The sequence below is a fragment of the Hyperolius riggenbachi genome, chromosome 2 (assembly GCF_040937935.1).
Source record: "Hyperolius riggenbachi isolate aHypRig1 chromosome 2, aHypRig1.pri, whole genome shotgun sequence".
Classification (NCBI taxonomy): domain Eukaryota; kingdom Metazoa; phylum Chordata; class Amphibia; order Anura; family Hyperoliidae; genus Hyperolius; species Hyperolius riggenbachi.
In genome coordinates this window covers 128,467,246-128,486,355 of record NC_090647.1, presented here as the reverse complement: position 1 = coordinate 128,486,355, position 19,110 = coordinate 128,467,246, and the positions used below count along the sequence as shown (strand labels likewise).

At 44.3% G+C, this 19,110-nt stretch overlaps 1 long non-coding RNA gene across 1 annotated transcript in view; it reads left to right on the top strand.

The window, feature by feature from the left end:
* LOC137545784 (uncharacterized) overlaps positions 1-19,110 on the top strand; it is a 40,348-nt gene that overhangs the window by 18,891 nt on the left and 2,347 nt on the right. The window contains exon 2 of the long non-coding RNA XR_011026103.1: positions 6,064-6,153. This is a non-coding gene — a long non-coding RNA (uncharacterized lncRNA). The remainder of the gene's footprint in view (positions 1-6,063; positions 6,154-19,110) is intronic.

Genomic DNA, 19,110 nt, shown 5'->3' with positions numbered 1-19,110 from the left:
CATTGAAATACCAAGGTACTTGGTCTATATGTCACATGTACTGCGTGTAGCTGCATTCCATCTGTGTCAAGTGTATCAGGCAGACATTCTTGTTCACTTGGCATACAGCTTCACAGAGGTGGCGATTGATTCACTTTTGAATCTGTATCTTTATCCAGTCTTTGTGATTATCTGGCTGAAGAGATTCAAGCCTATGCAGAACAGCAGCATGGACAGTGCATCACCTTGGTATATGCTACAATTGATGGCCAGCTTTGGTAGGAGCCTATTGCTAGCAGCTGGTTTATCTGTGTTGCCAGGTGTTCACACAGTGATGTTAGCTTCTTTAGCCAGTATGTTTGGGTCATGTCAGGCTAAGTTGCTGTACAGCAGTTCACGTTTCTGACCCACTGGTGGATGTCTGCTACTGTGATAGCAACTTCTCCTGTGAGGTTGCTGTGGTCTGCTCTTCAATCCTTTAACCATTTTTGCATTGGCTAGTGTGTTGTGTAGGTTGTTAATATATATACTGCATGTATGTATTTTTGTATGTGTGTGCAAATAGCGTACATGTCTTAGTTTTGCTAGCCATTTATATTTTTTACATGCACTGCAGCGCCACATTCTTTTATGCCTCCCCAGCCTGCCTCTCACAGAGTGACACATGATATTTACCTGATCTAGACACAGGACCAGCTCTACTCTTAGGATTGGTTCACAAAAGCATACCCGCTCAGGATGTTGTTTTAAGCTCCATGTAAACGCAGGAAGCAGATCCTATGTTAAAAATAGGATCCTACATGGATCCGTGTGCCACAGAAAGCAGAGTCACAACTTGGCCCATTTTCCCAGACCAGAAAAATGTGTCCAGTGAAAGCCTATGAGAACAGACACTGTCCAGTCTCATATGCACAAAAGAGGAAAGTTCATAGAGGGTCGGCACTACATACGGCTGGCTCTGGATAGGCCGGCAGGATATCCCTTTAAGACAAGCCCACGGTGATAGACTGCGTGCTCAGGATATATACATGAGTAAAAATTGTATGCAGGAAGAGAGAAAAAACATCCAGCACTGCAGTAGACGTGTTGTACTTTAATTTTGTTCAGGCTGTATTCATACAAGTGCATGCAACATACTTGTAAGCAATATTGTGTCAAACGATACAGTCCTACCGTGGGTATGTGGCAGCAGATGCAGGGTGCAATACGGGCAGCCTAACGGCCGTTTCGCACGGCGGTGCTTCTTCTGAGGCTGATCCACGCTGGCACTCGGTAAAGATCTGGCATTTATTTCCTGATCCATTGCGGCGGGTGGGCGGTGCGTACTTCCGCCCATTGTTATCCCGCCTACCGGTGCTCAGCCGGGCCTATCATCATCGCTCGCATCACAGCGGGCGGAGATTGAAGAGGAGACTGACGTCAGCGTGACGTCCCTGGTAAACAAAGCCGGGGAATACACCGGCATATTAGAGCACTGAGCTCGTTCAGGGATCGTCAGAGCAAGGCTTGCAGGATAAACAAGTGGTGATTTCAGGTGAGACCTGTGGATTGGTGAGGGAAAAAGTGTTGAAATGAGTATAGGGGAAATAAAGAAGATAAACAGTGAAAATGCAAGATAAGAAGCAAGTCTTGCATCTGGCTGAGCAAAAGGGGACACTGCATATGCAGCTAGTCCTTTTGATCTGGACACAATGTCACTACTGCGTGGCCTCCTATTAATTCAGCATCATTAACTAGTCAAATTAACTATTGAGGACCCACCACAGTCTGGCATACTTTAACTCTCAAAACAATTAAAATTCGTATATCCAAGAGGACGAAAAAGCAGGATAACAATAAAGGGAGGGGAGAAAAGACATGCATGCAAAAATTGTTTCAATATTATTGTGGCTCCAAAAAGCAGGTCAGATCGTTATGATCATTGAACCCCATGGGTCCCATTGCTTTACTTTTAATGATAATAAGGGATTCCCTTCGCAGAAGGAGACGTGCCCGGTTCCCACCCCTTGCGGGGATATTAACCTTTGTGAGCCCGCAGAATCTTAGTACCGCGGGGTCACCAGCATGTTTTTCTTGTACATGCTCTATTAACCTCGGGGCGCCCTTCCCATTATCAATGGAGCACCAATGCTCCTGTATCATTTCTTTGGAATTTGAAAGTGGGATCAAAGCCAATTTGCGAGTAAACCCTTTCATCTCCCAGTTGGCACATCGCTTCCTCCTTATATTGGTCGGCCGAGAGGACAACAATGGAACCCACTTTGTCCGATTTCTTAATTACTAAAGCTGGACGATTTTTGATCCATTTTAAAGCTCTCATCTCTCTTTCTGAGACATCGGGGGATAACTTAAAGAGAAACTCCAACCAAGAATTGAACTTTTTCCCAATCCGTAGCTGATACCCCATTTTACATGAGAAAGACAATGATTTTCACAAACAGACCATCAGGGGGCGCTGTGTGACTGATTTTGTGCTGAAATCCCTCCCACAAGAACCTCTGAAGACCGCGGTACTGCTGGCAAACAGCCACAATGTAACAATGTTCAGAGACAGGAAACAGCTGTTATTAGCTGTCTAACAGCCAGAGCAGCTAGAAACAGCTAAATAACCTGCCCACAGTAACAATGTCTCCATGTAATAAATGTCAGAATGTGAATCTGGGAGAGGAAAGATTTTACAATGAGCAAACACTGACTAAATCATTTATACATAATTATGGTAAAAAAATGAAGCACTTTTTTTACTACATTATTTTCACTGGAGTTCCTCTTTAAGGCCTTCATCTCCTTCTCCACTATAGCCTGAAAGAGGTCAAGACTAGACCCTGCCTGGACCGGAAAGGGTTTAACAGATTTACAGGGCCTAAATGGGGGACGCTTCAGCTCTGGGGTAGGAAGGGAAAAGTGGATGGGAAAGGTGGGAGGTATGAGGGACTGGGAAAGGGAAGGTGGGTGGAGAAGGAAGGGCAAGGGGGAGGGAAGGGAAGTGGTAGCTGAAATCTCATCATTGTCTGGCCCTAAATTCTCATTCTCCAATTCTTGAAGCATTGATGGGATCTCCTGATCCCCCTCAGACCACGTGAATTGTGGGCTAAAACCCAACGGACCAATGGGTCCCACTTGTGTGGTTTCCTGATTAAGGTGATTAAGGGTCTCTTTTTTACGAAAGATTTGATGTATATTCAGATGACGAATATTCTTATATAAATCCACTTTGAATCGGCTGAAATCAAATTCCTGTTTCAGAGAAAAGTTGAGTCCTCTCTGTAAAACTGAAATGCAATCTTCTGGCAGCACATTAGAAAGATTAATTATTTCCAGTGGAAGGAAACCCATTTAGTCTATCTCCTGGGGGTTCGAGGATGGTTCTGGTCTTTCCAATAGACTCGTTTCCTCTTTGGTTTTCTTTTTTCCTCTGCCCCTCCTGATGCGCCGCCTAAAGGGGCCTCCGAGGGGGTACTGGGATTACCACCAGGGTTTGATGGAACATTTGGTGATGGAATGTTAGGTGATCCAGATGCCGATCCTTCTTCCCCACTAGAGTCCGAGTCTGTCGTCCAGTAGCCCGATTTAGGTTTCCTGGGTGGATTCTGGCCTTTAGGGAACCCTCCTCTCTTGAATGCTGATTGCCAGGAAAAATATTAGCTCTAATATGCCGGGGAATACACCGGCTTTGTTTACCAGGGACGTCACTCCCCTCCTCAATCTCCGCCCGCTGTGATGCGAGCGATGATGATAGGGCCAGGCCGGCTGAACACCGGTAGGCAGGATAACAATGGGTGGAAGTACGCACCGCCCACCCGCCGCAATGGATCAGGAAATAAATGCCAGATCTTTACCGAGTGCCAGCGTGGATCAGCCTCAGAAGAAGCACCGCCATGCGAAACGGCCGTTAGGCTGCCCGTATTGCACCCTGCACCTGCTGCCACATACCCACGGTAGGACTGTATCGTTTGACACAATATTGCTTACAAGTATGTTGAATGCACTTGTATGAATACAGCCTGAACAAAATTAAAGTACAACACGTCTACTGCAGCGCCGGATGTTTTTTCTCTCTTTTCCTGCATACTGTCCAGTCTCACTAGGTTCATCACTGAATCCGCATCACCCCAACCCACCGTGATGTGATACTCATGTCCCAACCAGCGCTGCTACTCGGTCCTTTCGAAACAACCCAGTGGCCAGGGGGATCTCCATTGGGCTGCAAAAGACCAATGCGAATGCTCAGCAACAGGGAGAATTCTCATTGGTTCATGTTGGCCCAATTAAAAATATCCCTGTTGCTAGGGAGAATGGGCCTGATGCAACCTATGGAAAGCCCCATGCTGCTGCGGACCTCTGGGTTGAAAACAGACGAACAGCAGCGGCAGGACAGGTGAGCAGTGATGCATACTGGCAGACGTGAGCAACGCAAGAAACAGACAGGGTGCATACGCAAAACGAATGAGTGTAATTTGTTGCATATAGATGCAAAACTGACAGAACACATCCATCCGCATCAGATGCACTTACCGTTTCCGTTCTGCATCCGCTCAAGTATGAATCAGCCCTTAGCCTGGCATAGCCAGCTTTTTGAATATCATCTGAGATTTAGGAGGCCTAATTAAGAATGTGAATGGTCAGGCTCCGTTTAACATTTATAAAAAACAAAAACACTATGGTACTTATAAAGATGAACTGGGGCTATGGGAGTCTTTACAACAGAATAGCATCATTGGCTGATTTGAAACCCGAAGCAAATACATTTGTAGGATTTCACTTGACTTTCTATTACAGTGGTTCTACACCTGAATCACATGATTCATGCAGTATTCAAGAACTGCAAATGACTTGTTATGTTTGAGAAAAGCCTGTGTGCCTGCAGTTTTATGCTATTCTGTTGAAATACATAAGGCGTAAGGCAGTAACAGATGTACAGCTGTCAACCACTATATCAGCTCACAATTGCAATGTACAGCCAACATTAGTGTTATCATACTGTGAAGGTGGAATACACACCTCCAATCCATGTTCATTAGCCGATTTTTCCACTTCCATGGAGTACAAGAGCCATGAGATTGTTTATGTAAACTCACATTACATGGAAGTTTTAAAATTGCCCATCAAGATTGGATCATTATTTAGTATTTGGATATTGCCAACATCTTCCGCAGTGCTGTACAAGGTATATTGTCTTGTCACTTAGCTGTCCCACAGAAGAGCTCACAATCTAATCCCTACCATAGTCATGTGTCTATGTATGTGCTGTAATATGTACGAACAAAGGCGCCAAGCAGAGTAAAACAATGTTCTAAAAATGATAAAAAGAGGGAAGTCGAGGTGGACTTACCTCCCTCTGGTAGTGGACATATACTCAAATGCAGAGTAAAAATATATATACAATTTATTCACAGCTCCATAAAATCGCAACGCGTTTCGAGGTCAACAATCCCGCTTCATCAGGCAGTACAGGAGCATATAAAACTGGTTCAGGTCCATAAAGCGTGTGAGCGCCTCTGACAGAGGCGCTCACACGCTTTATGGACCTGAACCAGTTTTATATGCTCCTGTACTGCCTGATGAAGCGGGATTGTTGACCGCGAAACGCGTTGCGATTTTATGGAGCTGTGAATAAATTGTCTATTTTTTACTCTGCATTTGAGTATATGTCCACTACCAGAGGGAGGTAAGTCCACCTCGACTTCCCTTTTTTTATCATTTTTAGAACATTGTTTTACTCTGCTTGGCGCCTCTGTTCGTACATATTACAGCACGATTAAGTCCACCCCTAGTGGAGAGATTCTTTCCCCATTTTCCTATCTACAGAGAGTGACTTTTATACCTGAGTGGGGTCAGTTACTAATACTCTCCACCTGCCTGTCAAGGGGTTACCTGATGGTAACCCACCTTTGTGAGTATAAGAACCTTTGACATTACATTATATATTGAGCTTACCAGACAATATTGCACTATTGGGCTCTTGGTGTCCTCTGTTTTGTTTTTACATGTGTCTATGTATGTATTGTGTAGTGTATGTATCGTAGTCTAGGGCCAATTTTAGGGGGAAGCAAATTAACTTATCTGTATGTTTTTGGTATGCAGGAGGAAATCCATGCAGACACAGGGAGAACATACAAATTCTTCAAGATAGTGCCCTGGCTGGAATTCTAGCCAGGGACCCAGCGCTGCAAGGTGAGAGGACTATTCACTATACCACTGTGCTGCCCAGCTGGATATGTGTACACACCTTTATAGCGCAGGTTAATGTTATACCTTCTAATTCATTCCAAGTGACATTGCCCTTATAAGTATGTATAAAGGGTAGACTTATGAAACAGCTTTACCTAGTATTCAAGTAAAAGTTTAATTTTGACTTTTACAAACTATAAACATGTTGACAAGTGGGCTGACGTTCCTGAGGCACCAAAATAGCTAGAAACATTTTAGGATTTGTTTTTATGCTGTGTGAAATATATTTAGCAATCTTGACATTTTCCAAATTTTGGTGGATCTGACTTGAGCTGCAAGCAAGCATACAACCTGAACTATAGGATTTCAAAGAAAAGTCTTTCCATTCAAAATGACAATTACTTAGACTTAGGCCCTGTTCATACTGTCAGCGTTTACAGAACGCATAGAAATTCAAAGAAAACGCAAGTTGAAAAACATGTGTTTGTATGTGTTTTTCTTGCGTTCAAATGCGTTTTCTATTGCGTTTTGAACACAAACGTCACACAGGAAACAGAAAAGAATTATGGGAAATGCAGAGGGAAACTTGCGCTAAAAACACAATAGTATGCATTTTTGATGCGCATCTATAGACTTTCATTGCGCCAGTTTGTGTGTGACTCACAGAACTGCGTGCAGCAATGCGGATGAGAAACGTATGCATCTCATATGCATTCATGTGAGCGAGGCTATTAGAAAACATTAGTAGCCGTTTCAATGCGCAAAGTCTGCCCGTATGCATTCTGCAAAAACGGCTAGGAACGCACATAGTCTGAACGGGGCCTAACAGTCTTGATTTTAGCTCCTGCATAGCCTTCTCGCACAGGTCATCTTGGATCAATTCCATCCATCATCAATTTTATGGTAACTTAGAAAATTTTTAAGATTTTCCTTCACACTGCACTGCAGATGTTACAAAATACTTCTTTGTATTCTGAGCAGCTATTGGGCAGCTAAGCATTCCACAGCCTAGGCACCTGAACCAGATAAAATATATTTCACACATGCGCAGTTGAATCCTGTACAATACTCTGGCTATGCTCCCGACAGCTTCCTTATTGCAGCATTTGGGCTCACAGTACTAGCAGCAGTGCATATGAAGGTGAGAGCACCAGATAGTATATCTGGTTCAACAGAATGGATAGATGGATTGCAGAACGAAACAGAGCTCTCTGTGTGTTTTCTGAAATGGATATACAAAACAAAAAATAACCCATCTGTTGTATAAGGAAGTAGGCTGAACAAAGTAGTGATGGGTCGTTCGCGAAGGAGCCGGCTCTTTGCTGCGAATGACAAGAGCCGGTTCTCGGTTTTGAAAGAGCCGGTGCCTCAGCCACCCCACACAGCTCTGCTTGGCTGTGTAATAAAGGGAGCTGAGGCATGCTGGGACATGTAGTCCTCTTTCAGCTTGCGTGAGTGTATGGGGCGGAGCAGAGCAGTAGCAGGAGGGATTGCCCCAGTCAGAGAAGCAGTCTGGAGTGGTCATGGAGACGGGGCTTTTACTCCGATTCTAAGTGGTGTCTAGTGATATTTAAAGGGAAGGTCCAAGCAAAAAAAAAAAAAAGAGTTTCACTTACCTGGGGCTTCTACCAGCCCCATGCAGCCATCCTGTGCCCTCGTAGTCACTCACTGCTGCTCCAGTCCCCCGCTGGCAGCTTTCTGACCTCGGAGGTCAGGGCCGAATTGCGTACATTTTTACACATTTCCGCTAGTGCAGGAACATTAACACATACATTTTTACGCGTTAGTGGTGCAACGCGTACATTTTTGTTCCTGCACTAGCTGGAATGCGTAAAAATGTATGCCATGTGGCCCTGACCTCCGAGGTCAGAAAGCTGCCAGCGGGGGACTGGAGCAGCAGTGAGTGACTACGAGGGCACAGGAAGGCTACATGGGGCTGGTAGAAGCCCCAGGTAAGTGAAACTCATTTTTTTTTTTTGCTTGGACCTTCCCTTTAATGAAGAGCCGATTGAGAGCCGACTCTTTAATGGGAGTTCACTAGAACAAAGTATTTGCAAATTTAGACAACCCTTTATTAATGTATACACACTGAAAATAAGAACAATTAAAAGCATATAAAATTCCATGTAATGGGCATAACTGTGGCGTTTCCATGGTCCCCTGCTGCAATATTTTTGGTAAGCCAAAGCATTGGATGTTTTATTTGCTTATGACACTTCATGTATTGATGCACTTATTGAATATATCTGCACTATGCCACACTGCATTTGTCTTATGTGATATTGTTGTACTGAAAGTTGCAGCCATTCATATACTAATATTTATTTGCACTGGGTCACTTTAGAGGGCTCATATCCTCACACACGGTTATATGCGTTTGCCCCTCTCCATTTGTCTATAGCTGCGTGAGGTGATTTTCCTATCATGCACGCACTTTTCTCAATTTTTGGCCAATTTTTTTATGGTCGCCCACTTATATTTTTTTCATGTTTTTAACACTTTTAGTGATTAGATTGTCCTTTTTCTTTGCGATTACCCATTTCTGTGCACCAGCGCGATTTTTTCAGAAGTTTGTATATTTTTTCATACAATTTTTCTGGACAGAACTCCCCCTTTTTTTTCCTCTCCCATGCTAAGGCTCTTTTGCATTTGCGTTTTATATATGACCATTCCATAAGCAGGGGTTATGGTTATCCCCATTACAGGAAATTTTATATGCTTTTAATTGTTCTTATTGTCAGTGTGTATAGATTAATAAAGGTTTTTCCAAATTTGCAAATACTTTGTTCAGCCTACTTCCTTGTACAACAGATGGGGGTTCTTTTCTTTTGTGTTTTGTATATCTGTATACACTACATCTGTGAAATATTCCCAGATCTATGCGTTGCTATATATTTCCTGGAATGGATGTCTTGGCAGATGCTTGTATGTACTTACATATATACATACATATGTACTTACAAAATTTCTGTAGCTTGAACATAAACCAAACAGGTGCTTTTTTTTTTTTTTAAACTCAGATATCATTTAAAGCACGGCTGCTATTTATGAGGGATTGCAGAGTGCAGGGGGACCTAAGTGGGGTTTGGGATAGCAACAGAGGCTGGGCTGTATAGGCAGATCCAGCCTCTGTATGCAGATAACATTCTTTAACCACCTTAGCGGTATGGACGAGCTCAGCTCGTCCATTACCGCCAGAGGGTGCCGCTCAGGCCCTGCTGGGCCGATTTTGATCAAATAAAGAGCAGCACACGCAGCCGGCACTTTGCCAGCCGCGTGTGCTGCCCGATCGCCGCCGCTCTGCGGCAATCCGCCGCGAGCAGCGGCGAAAGAGGGTCCCCCCAGCCGCCTGAGCCCTGCGCAGCCGAAACAAATAGTTCCGGCCAGCGCTAAGGGCTGGATCGGAGGCGGCAGACGTCAGGACGTCGGCTGACGTCCATGACGTCACTCCGCTCGTCGCCATGGCGACGAAGTAAACAAAACACGGAAGGCCGCTCATTGCGGCCTTCCGTGTTACTTTTGGCCGCCGGAGGCGATCAGAAGAACGCCTCCGGAGCGTCATCTAGTGGGCTTTCATGCAGCCAACTTTCAGTTGGCTGCATGAAATAGTTTTTTTTTTATTTAAAAAAAACCCCTCATGCAGCTGCCCTGGCGATCTTAATAGAACGCCAGGGTGGTTTTTAAACACACCTCGGGTTCTCTTTAAAGAGAATCTGTAACGCCAAAACGTCCCCTGGGGGGTACTCACCTCGGGTGGGGGAAGCCTCGGAATCCTAATGAGGCTTCCCACGCCATCCTCTGTCCCACGGGGGTCTCGCTGTAACCCTCCGTACAGCGGTAACGTCAATATTTACCTTCCCGGCTCCTGCGCAGGCGCTCTGACGGCTGTTGTAAAAATGAAGCACTTTTTTTTTTTTTTTTAAACACGATTTTCACTGGAGTTACTATTTAAAGAACTGTAACATCAAAATGTCCCCTGGGGGGTACTCACCTCGGGTGGGGGAAGCCTCAGGATCCTAATGAGGCTTCCCACGCCGTCCTCCATCCCTCGGGGGTCTCGCTGCAGCCCTCCGTACAGCGGCGACGTAAATATTTACCTTCCTGGCTCCTGCGCAGGCGCTCTGGTGGCTGTCGGCTCCAAAGTAGGCGGAAATACCCGATCGCCGACGGGTCTGCTCTACTGCGCAGGCGCAAGTCTCCGGCGCCTGCGCAGTAGAGCGGACCCGACTGAGATCGGGTATTTCCGTCTACTTCGGAGCCGAAAGCAGCCACAGCGCCCCCGCTGGAGCCTGCAAAGGTAAATATTGGATTGACAGTCGGGTCTGTCGCCAGCTGTTCGGAGGGCTGCAGCGAGACCCCCGTGGGACAGAGGACGGCGTGGGAAGCCTCATTAGGATCCCGAGGCTTCCCCCACCCGAGGTGAATAGCCCGCAGGGGATATTTTTGATGTTACAGTGTCTCTTTAAAGCCCACCAACATTGCATGTTTTACAGAAAACCACAAACATGCACAGGTGAGGTAATTATTGTCTCAGCAGAGCTGATTAACTTCAGGTGCGTACACACATGCGACTATAGTCGTTTGAAACGATCGGGGAACGATCATTTTAAAACGACAATCGTTCAAAAAAAAAAAGCAGCCAACGACCATTAAGTCCAACGACGGACGAGCTAGAACGTTAAAAACGAACGATCTAGCTTGGCGGATTTTTCCCAACGACGATCGTTTGCAAAAGTAGTACAGGCTTGACATGCGCATTTCACTATTTCTCCATGGAACTTTTCATTTTTATGCGCAGGCGCAATAGGTGCTTTTACGTGGTGTAACATTCGTTCTAACGATGTGATCGTTACACACATTTTACAACTAACTTAACTTAGGTCGTTCTTTCATCAATTAAAAGTTTGTTCGTCGTTGACAACGAACGATCGTTGTCGCATGTGTGTACGTAGCATTACTCTGTGGATTTCTACAAAACATGCACTGTAGGTGGTCCTTGAGGACCGGGGTGGGTGAACACTGCTTTAAAGTAGGCATATCCACAACCACCTAAACAAAATAAAGGCTTAGACCAGTGTTCCTTGGTTACCAAACAGTACCAGTTTGTGGAATGATTTCTTTTTGTAACCTGGATTTAGAGTATCTTAAAGAAAATGATGAATAAGGGAGGGACCATTTCAGACTAAAAAACCAACCCCCTCCCCCCCCCCCCCCCCCCCCCCAGGGAAAAAAAAAAATGTGCCTGGCTTAAGTTTTCTTAACCACTTTGGTACTTAAGAGGCCAGAGACCACTTGTACCAGAGATCGCTGGTATAATAAAGCAGGCCCTACCTATATCACACTGCCACTAGCACTGATCACGCCTCTCTCCAGTCACTGCAGCTTGCTCGATCTGCCATTGCTATGACAGCAGAGTTCTCTGAGCTGGTCAGGTCCAATGAAGCAGAAGACCAGCACAAACCAAAGTAAGTATTTATTGCTCTTTATTCAAGTCAAACATCACAGCACAATAAGCGACGTTTCGGAATGCGTGCTTCTTTCTCAAGCTATGCAGGGTTTTTTTTGTATACGCACAAACAGCATAGCTTAAGAAAGGAGCACTCACTCTGAAACATTGCTTATTCTGCTGTGATGTTTGACTTGAATAAAGAGCAATTAATACTTACCTGGACTGTGCCTATCTTCTGCTTCATTGGATCGAACAATCAGGTGTGCTGCCTGATTTACCTGGCACATACCGACTGCTATACTGAGGAGTGCTACACTATCTCTTTCTACTGTGAGCTGGTGCACGCACGCACGCACGCACGCACGCACGCACGCACGCACGCACGCACGCACACACGCACACACACACACACACACACACACACACACACACACACACACACACACTTTTTATTGGTCAATGATTAGCCAATTGTACCACTTTCATGTAGTGTGAGGGCCAATGTATTTTGAATACTGTGAACAGATCGAGTAGGTAAGCTCTAATACTACATGGAAGTAGTAAAAATGGCCAAACAAAATTGGATGCATGTACGCACCCTAAAACTAAAGCCATGCAGATACACAACACCAGTGGTCATCACCCAGTTCTTTTTATATCATTGAATCCTTTTTTCTCCTTCGTATTCTCACTGAAGAGATTTTCTAGTCTACAAAATACGTTCCAGAAATAAAGAGTTATTAAAAAGTTGGCTCATTTTACACTGGAAGAAAAAATAAAATAAATGTTAAGATTTTCGCGACAGAGGTCCTTTAACAGTTACCACATCCATCTCCCTCACTTCCTGCTTTGGATTGATCCTTTTGCAGCCAGCACTGTAGCTTCATCAGAATCTTCTTGTGAGAAAAGGTTAATTTCATCAGCAGATGGAGGAGGTGAGGAGGTCATATGATCTTTTCTCAGAGAAAAACACAGGCTGTTGCCTCTTCCCTGACTACCCAATGTGTGAGGGATGATGGTATAGGGGGTAGAATGTGGACAGAAAGATTGTCTAGTAAAATTGCTTTGTTCTCTCCAGAAAAAAAGGGACTACTTGAGCCAACCAGCCAGATGATTTTAATATATTTATTGAAAAAAGTACAGAGGTGCAATGCACAAAAAAACATTGTGGATTGCTAATTAATGCAAATTTACCATCATATGCATTAAAAAAAATGGGAGGCTGGACTAGGGTTTTAATGAAAAGTAAACATGCTGGATAGAAAATGAGGATGAGCGGCACAAAGCAACCGATCAGGTGTTTTCTTTTGATCTGCACCATACAGAGCGCTAGTCTAAATGTTGTGTATAAATCATCCCCATTATCCCAACTAACAGCTTGAAATGAACACAGTGCATTCTCTTCCATGTTTAGCATTCCTTCATAACCGACTGGGAACACAAGTCTTGAAATGGCAGCAGTGTTTTAATTATTGGAGGTATTCGCTGTCCCCACAAGACTTTAAGAATGCCACAGGTGCCTCCACAAATATAGAATCATAATGCCTTGCAAATTTCATGGAAATGCGATGATAACTATTCAGAGCAAAACCAGAGTAACAAATAGAAATTGAGAAAGCAAAATAGAAAAAGGGAGTAAAGCACAAGGAGAATCAGTAAACATGTCAGAAACAATAAAAGTTACAGAAAGGCAAGGGGAGGGAGGGGGTGTCATAATAGGATAAAGCTATACAACAGATTGTACAGACAGCTGATCTGTGCATTGCATGTTACACCAGATTTTAGTACTCTGGCTGCAGAAACAACTGATTAGTCCTACTATACCCTGCATATAGTGCTTACACAGCCATTTTCCATTCAATGCCATGTGGGTTGTCACAAATTGCTCAGCTGAAAAGAATCCACCTCAGTGGATCAGGCTTTCAACCAAGAGAATGCTCACTCACAGTGAAGGACCTTTTCTACAGAAAATGACTGGACAACAACTGCCACATCAGCTAAATTAAAGTAGAACTGTTGCAAAAATCTTAAAATTTAAAACACATACACAAAAGTACATTTCTTCCAGAGTAAAATGAGCCATAAATGACTTTTCTCCTATGTTGCTGTCACTTACAGTAGGTAGTAGAAATCTGACATTACCGACAGATTTTGGGCTAGTCCATCTTCTCCATAGGGGATTCTCAGCAAGGCCTTTATGTTTTATAAAGACATCCCCTGAAAAAGATTTATACAATGATGCTGTACAGCCTCCCTGCACACCGTAGACTTTTTTGGCAGTTGGACAGAGCAACTGCCATTCACTAAGTGCTTTTAAAAATAAAGGAAACCCTAAGAACCCCCATGAGGAGATGGGCTAGTCCAAAATCTGTCGGTAATGTCAGATTTCTACTACTCACTGTAAGTGACAGCAACATAGGAGAACAGTAATTTAAGGCTCCTTTAACTCCGGAAGAAATGTACTTCTTATTTGTGTAGGTTTACATGTATTTTAAATTTTAAGATTTTCGCGACAGAGGTCCTTTAAGTATCTTGTCTATGGGTAACTTAATATATCATGCATGTATAATGCCCTAAAAGAAAACCCACTGCATTCTTATGTGTAGGCTTATCTCAGCTAACAACTTTAAAGCAAACTGGGCACCTGAAATTAAAGATTTCTTAACCACTTAACGACCGCCTAACGCCGATAGGCAGGTCGTAAGTGGTTTTACATGGAAACGGCCGCTCGTTCGAGCAGCCGTTCCATGTCAGTTCACGGAGACACCCTCCGTGACACCCTCCGTTAACAGCCTGCGAGCCTTCGATCGCGGCTCGCAGGCTAAATGCACGCGGGGAAGAAATCCCCGGTGTTTAACCACTTAAGGACTGCAGTCATAAAACCCCTTAAGGACCAGAGCCTTTTTTTCCATTCGGACCACTGCAGCTTTCACGGTTTATTGCTCAGTCATACAACCTACCACCTAAATGAATTCTACCTCCTTTTCTTGTCACTAATACAGCTTTCTTTCGGTGCTATTTGATTGCTGCTGCGAGTTTTAGTTTTTATTATATTCATCAAAAAAGACATGAATTTTGTCAAAAAAATGACTTTTTTTACTTTCTGTGCTGACAGTTTTCAAATAAAGTAAAATTTCCTATACATTTGAGCGCGAAAGTTATTCTGCTACATGTCTTTGATAAAAAAAAACCCATTCAGTGTATATTTATTGGATTGGGTAAAAGTTATAGCGTTTACAAACTATGGTGCAAAAAGTGAATTTTCCCATTTTCAAGCATCTCTGACTTTTCTGCGCACCTGTCAGGTTTCATGAGGGGCTAAAATTCCAGGATAGTACAAATACCCCCCAAATGACCCCATTTTGGAAAGAAGACATCCCAAAGTATTCAGTGAGAGGCATGGTGAGTTCATAGAAGATTTTATTTTTTGTCACAAGTTAGCGGAAAATGACACTTTGTAACAAAAAAAAAAAAAAAAAGTTTCCATTTCTTCTAACTTGCGACAAAAAAAAATGAAATCTGCCACGGACTCACTATGTTCCTCTCTGAATACCTTGAAGTGTCTACTTTCCAAAATGGGGTCATTTGTGGGGTGTGTTCACTGTCCTGGCATTTTGGGGGGTGCCTAATTGTAAGCACCCCTGTAAAGCCTAAAGATGCTCATTGGACTTTGGGCCCCTTAGCGCAGTTAGGCTGCAAAAAAGTGCCACACATGTGGTATTGCCGTACTCAGGAGAAGTAGTATAATGTGTTTTGGGGTGTATTTTTACACATACCCATGCTGGGTGGGAGAAATATCTCCGTAAATGACAATTGTTTTCTTTTTTTAACACACAATTGTCAATTTATAGAGATATTTCTCCCACTCAGCATGGGTATGTGGAAAAATACACCCCAAAACACATTATACTACTTCTCCTGAGTACGGCGATACCACATGTGTGGCACTTTTTTGCACCCTAACTGCGCTAAGGGGCCCAAAGTCCAATGAGTACCTTTAGGATTTCACAGGTCATTTTGAGAAATTTCGTTTCAAGACTGCTCCTCACGGTTTAGGGCCCCTAAAATGCCAGGACAGTATAGGAATCCCACAAATTACCCTATTTTAGAAGGAAGACACCCCAAGGTATTCCATTAGGAGGATGGTGAGTTCATAGAAGATTTTTTTTTTTTTTGTCACAAGTTAGCGGAAATTGATTTTAATTGTTTTTTTTCACAAAGTGTCATTTTCTGCTAACTTGTGACAAAAATAAAATCTATGAACTCACCATACGGAATACCTTGGGGTGTCTTCTTTCTAAAATGGGGTCATTTGTGGGGTTCCTATACTGCCCTGGCATTTTAGGGGCCCTAAACCGTGAGGAGTAGTCTTGAAACCAAATGTCGCAAAATGACCTGTGAAATCCTAAAGGTACTCATTGGACTTTGGGCCCCTTAGCGCACTTAGGGTGCAAGAAAGTGCCACACATGTGGTACCGCCGTACTCAGGAGAAGTAGTATAATGTGTTTTGGGGTGTATTTTTACACATACAGATGCTAGGTGGGAGAAATATCTCTGTAAATGACAATTATTTGATTTTTTTTACACACAATTGTCCATTTACAGAGAGATTTCTCCCACCCAGCATGGGTATGTATAAAAATACACCTCAAAACACATTATACTACTTCTTCTGAGTACGGCGATACCACATGTGTGACACTTTTTTGCAACCTAGGTGCGCTAAGGGGCCTAACGTCCTATTCACAGGTCATTTTGAGGCATTTGGATTCTAGACTACTCCTCACGGTTTAGGGCCCCTAAAATGCCAGGGCAGTATAGGAACCCCACAAGTGACCCCATTTTAGAATGAAGACACCCCAAGGTATTCCGTTAGGGGTATGGTGAGTTCATAGAAGATTTTTTTTTTGTCACAAGTTAGCGGAAAATGACACTTTGTGAAAAAAAAAAACAATACATATCAATTTCCGCTAACTTGTGACAAAAAATAAAATCTTCTATGAACTCACCATACTCCTAACGGAATACCTTGGGGTGTCTTCTTTCTAGAATGGGGTCATTTGTGGGGTTCCAATACTGCCCTGGCATTTTAGGGGCCCTAAACCGTGAGTAGTCGTCTTGAACCCAAATGTCTCAAAATGACCTGTGAAATCCTAAAGGTACTCATTGGACTTTGGGCCCCTTAGCACAGTTAGGCTGCAAAAAAGTGTCACACATGTGGTATCGCCGTACTCAGAAGAAGTAGTATAATGTGTTTTGTGGTGTATTTTTACATATAACCATGCTGGGTGGGAGAAATATCTCTGTAAATGACACATTTTTGATTTTTTTTACACACAATTGTCCATTTACAGAGAGATTTCTCCCACCCAGCATGGGTATGTGTAAAAATACACCACAAAACACATTATACTACTTCTCCTGAGTATGGCGATACTACATGTGTGACACTTTTTTGCAGCCTAGGTGCGCTAAGGGGCCCAACGTCCTATTCACAGGTCATTTTGAGGCATTTGTTTTCTAGACTACTCCCCACGGTTTAGGGCCCCTAAAATGCCAGGGCAGTATAGGAACCCCACAAGTGACCCCATTTTAGAAAGACGACACCCCAAGGTATTCCGTTAGGGGTATGGTGAGTTCATAGAAGATTTTATTTTTTGTCACAAGTTAGTGAAAAATGACACTTTGTGAAAAAAAACAATAAAAATCCAATTTCCGCTAACTTTTGACAAAAAATAAAATCTTCTATGAACTCATCATACACCTAACAGAATACCTTGGGGTGTCTTCTTTCTAAAATGGGGTCACTTGTGGGGTTCCTATACTGCCCTGGCATTTTACGGGCCCAAAACTGTGAGTAGTCTGGAAACCAAATTTCTCAAAATGACTGTTCAGGGGTATAAGCATCTGCAAATTTTGATGACAGGTGGTCTATGAGAGGGCAAATTTTGTGGAAACGGTCATAAGCAGGGTGGCCTCTTAGATGACAGGATGTATTGGGCCTGATCTGATGGATAGGAGTGCTAGGGGGGTGACAGGAGGTGATTGATGGGTGTCTCAGGGGGCGGTTAGAGGGGAAAATAGATGCAATCAATGCACTGGGGAGGTGATCGGAAGGGGGTCTGAGGGGGATCTGAGGGTTTGGCCGAGTGATCAGGAGCCCACACGGGGCAAATTAGGGCCTGATCTGATGGGTAGGTGTGCTAGGGGGTGACAGGAGGTGATTTATGGGTGTCTCAAGGTGTGATTAGAGGGGGGAAATAGATGCAAGCAATGCACTAGCGAGGTGATCAGGGCTGGGGTCTGAGGGCGTTCTGAGGTGTGGGCGGGTGATTGGGTGCCCGCAAGGGGCAGATTAGTGTCTAATCTGATGGGTAACAGTGACAGGTGGTGATAGGGGGTGATTGATGGGTAATTAGTGGGTGTTTAGAGGAGAGAAGAGATGTAAACACTGCACTTGGGAGGTGATCTGATGTCGGATCTGCGGGCGATCTATTGGTGTGGGTGGGTGATCAGATTGCCCGCAAGGGGCAGGTTAGGGGCTGATTGATGGGTGGCAGTGACAGGGGGTGATTGATGGGTGGCAGTGACAGGGGGTGATTGATGGGTGATTGACAGGTGATCAGTGGGTTATTACAGGGAATAACAGATGTAAATATTGCACTGGCGAATTGATAAGGGGGGGTCTGAGGGCAATCTGAGCGTGTGGGCGGGTGATTGGGTGCCCGCAAGGGGCAGATTAGGGTCTAATCTGATGGGTAACAGTGACAGGTGGTGATAGGGGGTGATTGATGGGTAATTAGTGGGTGTTTAGAGGAGAGAATAGATGTAAACGATGGATTTGGGAGGTGATCTGATGTCGGATCTGCGGGCGATCTATTGGTGTGGGTGGGTGATCAGATTGCCCGCAAGGGGCAGGTTAGGGGCTGATTGATGGGTGGCAGTGACAGGGGGTGATTGATGGGTGGCAGTGACAGGGGGTGATTGACAGGTGATCAGTGGGTTATTACAGGGAAGAACGGATGTAAATAATGCACTGGCGAATCGATAAGGGGGGGGGGGGGGGGGGTTGAGGGCAATCTGAGTGTGTGGGCGGGCGATTGGGTGCCCGCAAGGGTCTAATCTGATGGGTAACAGTGACAGGTGGTGATAGGGGGTGATTGATGGGTAATTAGTGGGTGTTTAGAGGAGAGAATAGATGTAAACGATGGATTTGGGAGGTGATCTGATGTCGGATCTGCGGGCGATCTATTGGTGTGGGTGGGTGATCAGATTGCCCGCAAGGGGCAGGTTAGGGGCTGATTGATGGGTGGCAGTGACGGGGTGATTGACGGGTGATTGACAGGTGATTGACAGGTGATTGACAGTTGATCAGGGGGGATAGATGCATACAGTACGCAGGGGGGGGGAGGGTCTGGGGAGAATCTGAGGGGTGGGGGGGTGATCAGGAGGGAGCAGGGGGCAGTTTAGGGACTAAAAAAAAAAATAGCGTTGACAGATAGTGACAGGG